The sequence below is a fragment of the Meriones unguiculatus genome, chromosome 16 (genome assembly GCF_030254825.1).
Source record: "Meriones unguiculatus strain TT.TT164.6M chromosome 16, Bangor_MerUng_6.1, whole genome shotgun sequence".
Taxonomy (NCBI): Eukaryota; Metazoa; Chordata; class Mammalia; order Rodentia; family Muridae; genus Meriones; species Meriones unguiculatus.
The window spans coordinates 54,111,430-54,120,780 of NC_083363.1; positions in this window are offsets into that span (position 1 = coordinate 54,111,430).

The following is a 9,351-nucleotide window of genomic DNA, read 5'->3' on the forward strand; positions in this document are numbered from 1 at the left end:
TATGACAGAGAGCACTCACCATCGGGAAGGTGGAAGGCAGAAACCAGCTCCATCTTTAAGGCGCGGCATTACACAGCTCTCTACAGTTCCCCCTTTTTGTTTTAGACGCATCAGACAAGAGTAGAGGTCTGATCTCTGATATTAGAAATAAATTGGGACTTTGTACCGATGTTCATTTAGGTGTCATCCACCCAAAGAGCATCAGACCCATCTGATACCTTTTTCTCAGAGGCGGGACCTGGGGCATCAACCCGCATGCAATCAGACTTGCTCTTCTCTGGGTCGAAAGTGGCTGACCCTGAGTGCAGTGCTTAGCCTCGAATCCTGAGCATAACATTTTAGCTTTTGATGGTAGCCAGCCATGCTTGGGGAGACTGTCCTGCTTTAATGGCTGTAAAGGCCTGAATGATCATGGCTGCATCACGCTGTTGTGAGACTCTAATCTTGCATATACACCACAGGCAAACCAAGGAGACCAACACCAGAAGGCCTGCTAATGCTCCCATGCCCGCTTTAGGTATGCCCTGGTTACTCGCATGCCTCGCTGGGTGCCTGTGCCCGTTGATGCCCCTCACGCTATGAGTCTCTTCAGACAGAAAAGGGATCTTGGAACTACAGCCGCCACTGTTACTGCCATCTCATTGGCGGCTATTGGAGCTACCACCTTGGCATTAGCCATGAGTCATACTGTGCAGACTGCTCAGACCCTGAATAATCTTCTAGCCAATGTAGTTCATGCCTTAGATGTACAAAAAGGAATTAATGCTCAACTAAAAGGAGGCTTGATGGTGTTCAATCAGAGGATTGACCTCGTGCAGGAGCAAATTGATACCCTATGGCAAATGGCTCAACCAGGCTGTCAATGAAAGTATGCTGGACTTTGTGTCACTAGCATGCAACATGAGAATTTTTCCTGTGCTGCAAATCTGTCTAAACAATTGTTGAGCTATATTTTAGGTAATTGGACTAGAGAATTCGATACTACGATGGAGCAGCTGAGAGTGGCCATTGTCACAGTAAATTCTACCAGAGTGGACGTAGGACTAGCCACATATGACTTTTTAAAAACATTACTTACTTACTCATTGAATGTGTATGAGTGTTTTGTCCATGTGTGAGTTTGTGCACTGTTTAAGTGACTAGAGCTCACAGAGGCCAGAAGGGGACACGGTATCTCTGGGGCTGGAGTCACAGAGTATTGTTAGCCGACGTGTGGGTGCTGGCAATAGCATTAGGGTCATTTGGAGGAGCAGGCAGTGCGCTTAACCTCTGAGCCATAATATGCAGCCTCTTACATTTCTTGAACATGTCAGATCATTAGTTATAGTCTTGTGCTGTTTATTATTATTATTACTATTACTACCACCACTATTATGCTGTGACATACAGCTGTTTTTCTCTTAATTTTTATATTCTCTCACACAGTACATCCCAACTGCAGTTTCCCCTCTGCTTACTCCCCTCAGTATCCCATCCATCACGTCTCCGCTCCCCCAGACCCACTCCACTTCTGTTTTCCTTCAAGTAAGGGCAGGCCTTCCAGGGATATCATCGGAACACAGCATAACAAGTTACAAGAAGACTAGGCACAAACCCTCATGTCATGGGTGGTTGAGGTAACCTGGTAGGAGGAAAAGATGCCCAAGAGCAGGCAAAAGGATCAGACATGCCTGTCCCCACTTTTAAGAGTCCCACAAAAACACAATGCTAACAACCATACTATATTTGCAGAGGACATAGTTCAGACCCATGCAGGTTTTGTGATTGCTTCTTCAGGCTCTGTGAGCCTCTATGAGCCCTGCTAAGTTGATTCTGTTTTCTCTTGGTGTGCTTGACCCCTCTGGTCTCTACAATTCTTCCTGCCTCTTTTCTACCGTCCTCCCTAAAGTCTGATGGAAGGGACCAGGTGGAGATCTTCAATTCAGCCTCTCTAGCCATCTATCGTTTGGCTGTGGGTCTTTGTATCTGTTCCCATCATCTGCTTGAGGGGGCCTCTCTGATGACAATTAGGCTAAGCAGCAACCGATAAGTATAGCAGAATATCACTAGTAATCATTTTATTGATTATTTTTCTAACCTAGATCTGTGAGCTATCCAGCCTTCAGTTCCTCATCGTCTAGGCAGTGTTGGGCGTGAGTTCCCTTTATGGCATGGGCCTCAGTATAGACCAGGCGTTGGTTAGCTGTACCCCTGACTTCTGTACCTCCACTTCCCTTGCACATCTTGCAGGTAGGACAGACTGTAGGTCAAAGGTTTGGTGGCTAGGTTGTTATTATACAACACCTCCAATGAAAGTGAAATTTTCAGGAAAATGAAAAAAAATCCTGAGTGAGGTAACCCAGACCCAGAAAGATAAACATAGTGAAAAAACTTATAAGCAGATATTAGCTAGTAAGTAAATGATAATCATGTCGCAACACACAGACCCAGAAAGGCTAAGTAATGAGGAAGACTCTAAGGTATAAGGAAGACTCCCTGGGAAAAGGAACTATAATAGATTTTGTAGGTGGACTAGGGGTGAATAGGAATTTTCTTCTAATTTTTGGAATGGTTTAGTAACAGCTTATGAAATCATCTTTTAAAAACTCTCTTCTCATTTTCTTCCATCTAATAAGATATAATTTCTATTTATTTTCTCTCTTATGTCTTCACTCTGGAAGTTAATTGAAGCTACTACCAGATGTTGCTGGAAATTTTGATTCTATATCTGGGGAGAGTAAAGACTAAATCATATCAAAGTCTAATTTCCGTTGGATTTCAGTGTCTCTCTCCCTCATCTCCTCCCAGTTCTTCCCTCCCTCCCTCCCTCTTCTCCCCCTATGCCCCTCCCCTAGTCCACTGATAGATGAGGTCTTCCTCCCCTTCTATCTGACCCCAGCCTATTAGTTCTCATCAGGAGTGGTTGCATGTCTTCCTCTGTGGCCTGGCAAGGCTGCACCCACCAAGAGTAGGTGATCAGAAAGCCTGTCCCTGAGTTCATGCCAAATGGAGCACTCTCAGCAACAGACTTCAAAGGAGTACAATGGCAGTACTGTTTTTGTCACTTCGAAAAATAGTCTCATTTAATAATGAACACAGTTTTCAGTTAAACACAGCCCACTTGAGTTAAAGCTAATGAGGCTTTTAGTGCAGAGGAGAATATGTGAAAATGATAAAGAGCTAGAAAGAAAGGAACTTTTATCCCCATGGCGAGGGCTACCAATAATAATATGCAGTGTTGTGAGGATTACTGTCCTAAGTGCCTCCATTATCATCACCTGCCATTGTGTGTGTCCTCAGACAGTGCAGGCATCGCAGAGAATATTAGCAGAGGGAGAGTAGAAACAAACAAATGGACTATAACACTCCACTTTGGGAAGTAATATCCAGAATCTAAATGCAGATTCCAAACGTACATCCTATTCAAACATAAAAGGTATTCTGAAACACTGAAAAGAAATACTTGCAGTTGTTAAGTAAGTTACAACTTCTGCAAAGCATTATAGCACATATATAGAAGGTCGGGAGTGCTGTGAGCATCTTGTCTTTAATAATTACACAACTTGACTTTGCAAAGAAACTCTGGAGAACCGTGAGAATGGAGAACCGTGGTATCTGGAAAGAAGTGAGGGAGAGAGAAGAAGGGAGGGAGGGAGAGAGAGAGGTGCGAGGAGAGAGAGGTGGGGAAGTCTTTAGTATTGCATTTGAGGGGGAAGCTCTGCTTAGTTACCATGTGAAACTGCAGCACACAAAGATGTCCTGAAAACGGAAGGTGGTGAAAATAAATTCCTAAACAAATGCACAGGACTTTTGCGATGCAGCCATGTTCAAGCTGTTGAGGTGGTTGACTATACCCTGCAAAATAATCCAACTTTCAAAGAAAATTTACACGATTTCCAGAGATTAAAAAAAATAAAGCTTTAAATTTAAATATCAGAAGAACTAAATAGTGTCTTTCAATTGTAAAACAATGGCATGTTCATCTAAAATAGAGATTAATTAGAATTAAAGTTCCTGACAACTAGAATGAAGAGAAGGTGATTGCTGTCGCCTTTGGTTTTTATTACTATTATTTATATTTTTTATAAAACCAATTGATTGTTTTTCTATTTTTTACAAATTCTTTGATGAGCGGTCCGATAATGTAAGCACATAAGGACATCAAATTCTCAATGTGTTTGATGAACAGTCTATATCTAGTACAGTTATAAGCTTTAATGCTGAGACATAGAACTGATGAGAAATCGATTGCTCATTATTACAGTAATTCACTTAAATGATACACAAATCAACCAATTTAAAAATAAATTTCATTTTATAAAGAGAATTCCTAGGGGAACTATTATGGGTATGAATCAAATGTACTTAATTTAAATGTCAATATAATTTCTCATCCTGTTAAGTAGTAGATTGATGTGAGCAGAATCTATACATGTGTTAATAACAAACAAATGTTAGGCAATAACATTTGTATTGATTCAACCTTCAGAGGTAGAAGAGAATTTCCTATTGCTGAAGACCCCGTGCACCTTAGACACTGGGCCTAGAGGCCCCTGGGCCAAAACTGACCTGGGTATCGCCTCCTTGAGGACTAATTTTCATAGTGTCAGAAGGGATCACCCAAGCTTCCACAGGAGGTAAACAACCAATTGTCCTACCAAGCTTTGACACCTATGAAGCACAACACTCACTATCATGGCATAGTAACCTCAGGGTGAAATAGTGGAATGCATACCTTGGTGGTAATCAGCATCTCTCTGGTTGAACTTAAGATCTGTCTACAACAGCTTTATTTGTAATAGCCAGAAACTGGAAACAACCCAGATGCCCCTCAACTGAAGAATGGATGCAGAAATTGTGGTACATCTACACAATGGAATATTACTCAGCAATGAAAAATAAGGAAATCATGAAATTTGCAGGTAAATGGTGGGATCTGGAAAGGATCATCCTGAGTGAGTTGTCCCAGAAGCAAAAAGACACACATGGTATATACTCACTCATATAGACATACAACATAGGACAAACCCACTAAAACCTGTGCATCTAAAGAAACTAAGCAAGAGAGAGGACCCTAACTAAAACGTCCAATCCCCATCCAGAAAGGCAAAGAGGATGGACATCAGAAGAAGAAGAAAACAGGAAACAACCTAGGAACCTACCACAGAGGGCCTCTGAAAGCCTCTGCCCTTCAGACTATCAAAGCAGATGCTGAGCCGGATGGGCAACTGTTGGGCAGGAGAACGGAATTTTAGGTAAGAACTGGGAAATAGTAAGAGCTGGAGAGGACAGGGTCTCCACAAGGAGAGCAACAGAACAAGAAAATTTGAACATAGGGAACTTCCCAGAGTCTCATACTCCAACCAAGGACTATTCATGGAGATAACCTAGAACCCCTGCACAGATGTAGCCCAGGGCAGTTCAGAGTACAATTGGGTTACATAGTAATGTGAAGAGGGACTGCCTCTGACATAATCTGATTGGCCTGCTCTTTGATCACCTCCCTCTGGGGGGGGGGGGAGCAGCCTTACCAGGCCACAGTAGAGGACAATACAGCCACTTTTGATGTGAACTGACAGACTAAGATCAGAAAGGAGAGGAGAACCTCCCCTATTAGTGGACTTGGGGAGTGGCATGCAAGCAGAGGGAGGAGGGAGGGTGGGATTGGGAGGAGAGGAGGGAGGGGCTTATGGGGGGATGCAGAATGAATAAAGTGTAATTGATGAAAAATTTAAGAAAAAAGGGAAAAAATAATTTAAGAACCTTAAATGACTTTCAAAATTGGAGGAAAACATGGAGTTAGTCAATTGGCATGGAGCACGTCTCACCCCTGGGGGCAATGGTCTCCTGAACCTACTCAGACCTCAGACACCACCACTGCTAGTTCTAGAACTGACGCAGGATGTTCCAACGAGGGGTTAAGGCTTCTCATAATATTTCCTATAAGCCCACACCTGTTTGTCTATATCCCCCATTTTTATTCATTATTAGCCAGATAGAGCCAAGTAATTGTGGTAATGATACTTGCTTTTTTGCCCAACGCTGGAATGCTAGTAAATTTAGGTATGCCCTGGTTACTCGCATGCCTCACTGGGTGCCTGTGCCCATTGATGCCCCTCACGCTATGACTCTCTTCAGACAGAAAAGGGATCTTGGAACTACAGCCACCATTGTTACTACCATCTCATTGACGGCTGTTGGAGCTACCACCAGGGCATTAGCCATGAGTCATACTGGGCAGACTGCTCAGACCCTGAATAATCATTTAGCCAATGTAGCTCATGCCTTAGTTGTACATAAAGGAATTAATGCTCAACTAAAAGGAAGCTTGATGGTGTTCAATCAGAGGATTGACCTCTTGCAGGAGCAAATTGATACCCTATGGCAAATCGCTCAACCTGGCTGTCAATGAAAGTATGCTGGACTTTGTGTCACTAGCATACAACATGAGAATTTTTCCTGTGCTGCAAATCTGTCTAAACAATTGTCGAGCTATATTTTAGGTAATTGGACTGGAGAATTCGATACTACGATGGAGCAGCTGAGAGTGGCCATTGTCACAGTAAATTCTACCAGAGTGGACGCAGGACTAGCCACAGGATTATCAACATGGATTGCTGCAGCCATGAATCATCTGAAGGAATGGGTGGGCATGGGAGCGTTAGCAGGCCTTCTGGTGTTGGTCTCCTTGGTTTGCCTGTGGTGTATATGCAAGATTAGAGTCTCACAACAGCGTGATGCAGCCATGATCATTCAGGCCTTTACAGCCATTGAAGCAGGACATTCGCCCCAAGCATGGTTGGATACCATAAAAAGCTAAAATGATACGCTCAGGATGCGAGGCTAAGCACTGCACTCAGGGTCAGCCGCTTTGGACCCAGAGAAGAGCATGTCTGATTGCATGCGGGTTGATGCCCCAGGTCTCGCCTCTGAGAAAAAGGTATCAGAAGGGTCTGATGCTCTTTGGGTGGATGACACCTAAATGAACATCTGTACAAAGTCCCAATTTATTTCTAATATCAGAGATCAGACCTCTACTCTTGCCTGATGCGTCTAAAACAAAAAGGGGGAACTGTAGAGAGCTGCGGAATGCTATGCCTTAAAGATGGAGCTGGTTTCCGCCTTCCACCTTCCCGATGGTGAGTGCTCTCTGTCACGAACAACTCCACATTTGGCTAAGGCCGAGGATCTGGCTTGCTTCCATGTATGTGGACCTATCTGCATTGCCCCCGTGCCACGCCTGGGTTGGCTACCCAGAGGCTATTTAAGCTGTGGGCTGGCTTTCCCCGGGGTCCGAGGATTGTTCAATGTTCCTGAATAAACTGCATTGAAAAAAAATATTCATAAAATTTTCATTGACAACAATATATATTAAAATGTGTTTTACATTGAAAAAAAAAAAGATCTGTCTACAAGATGGAAATCATGTCCATTACTTGAAACCTCCTAAACTACCCAGGGCTAGTGAAGTCATTGATCTTGGAGAAGAACCTACAACCACAGCTCTACAAACCCAGACAGACCCTGACTATATTCTAACTATTTGTCCTTATACTCACAGATAAATGTAGTCCTCATCCCTCATCAAGAAAACTCTTTTCAATAAATGGAGACCCTAACAGAAGGCAATCAACAAAGCCTAATCCAAAGAATACATTAAATTTTTTTTTTCTGAAGCTAAGGTGCAGAAAACATTGTGTAAAATGGCAGAAAGATTTTAAGATTTAGAGAATAAAAGAGTATTCTGTGAGATTGCATTTTTTTAATAATGTTAGAAACCTTACTCATAAAGTCTCACCAACAAGACCACCTAAACATGGACTGAAGAGCAACAAGTATAGACATGCCGAAATAAACAGTGGAAAGACTATGAAGCCTCAACACCAAACAAAGAACCACAAGCAAATAAGCCATGAAGAGGTCAGGATAGATGGTCTTCTCCAGAGAAGAACACTGCCTGTAACAATAATACATGAAAAAAAAGAGAAGCCATAGTTACGGAAGAGAACAACAGGAAGTATATGGAGGTTTTGGAGCATGATTAGGGAAGGGTAAAATGATGTAATCGTAATTTCAAAAATAAAAAAAATTTCTAGAATGAATTGTATATCAAAAGATTGATTCACGATAGTCTGAATTTAACATTATTTGATAGGAGCAAAGTACAATGTGTGAAATTCCTTTTTCCTTGAAAATAGTTCATCTTTTTTAACTATATATTTTCATAGTGGTTTCTCTTCTTCACCCCCAGATCCTTCCCACTTCCCTTACTATCCAAATCCATACACTTTGTCTCTCATTAGTAAACAAGCAGGCATTTAAAATGATAATTAATAAAAATAGAATAGAATAGGACAAAACAAAAAAAGAAAAAGCAGAAGAAAAACATATAAACATAGAGACATTCATGTTTGCACACACAGAAATCCCACAAAAACACAAAAGTAGAAACCATAATATATATGCAAAAGACCTGTAAGGTTAAAAAGAAAAAGAAAAAAGAAAGAAAGAAAAAGAAATGCCCCCTACTCCCCCGATAAAATATTAATGGACAAAGAACCTCCGAAGATAGCATTAAGTTTATTCTGTGTTTAGCCATCTTCTTCAGGGTTTAGGGCCTGGCTGAAAGAGTGGTTTGTATACCCAGTAAAACTCCAGTAGAGAAAACAAATTTTTCCTTTGTGAGCAGCTATCAATGTAGATAGCTTCGTGGTTAGGGCTGCGGGCTACTGTCCACTTGCCCTCTTAGGACTGAGATCCATCCGGCTTAGACTTGTGCAGGCCCCTTGAATGCTGCCACAGCCTCTGTGACTTCATGTGTGTATTGGTGCTGTTGTGGGTCGGAAGGAGGGAGCTTCCCTGATGATGGGTAGTGAGAAACTGATATATGAGTATATCAGATTGTCCTTAAGAATTGTTTTATTGCTACATTCCTTTGAACAGCAGTATTTTCCCCTAGGTATGTGCCTTTCTCATGTCAGGTTCTTGGCCACTGAAGCAGTGTCAGGCATGGGTTCAATCTCGCAAAAGCATGCTTTCAATCCAACTAGAGAGTGATTGGTTAGTCCTACAAGCTCTGTGCAAAGTATTGTACCAGTGTATCTGGTAGGCAGGCAGGTCATCACTGTAGACTGAAGGTTTTGTAAAGAGGTTGGTGTTTACCTGATTTCTTTGGTTGTATTCAAAGTACCTTCCAGTGACACAAACATGAGTTAGGAGGGATGAAAGCTCTAGGTAGGCACTGGCTTGTCTTCTCATGTTCAATGATTGTTGTCTTCAACAATAGCATCAGGTTTTGGAGAACAACCAATAGCTTTGACAATAGCCTGAGTTTTTTGGGGTTTCCATGGGACCCCTTTGGACAACAACTAT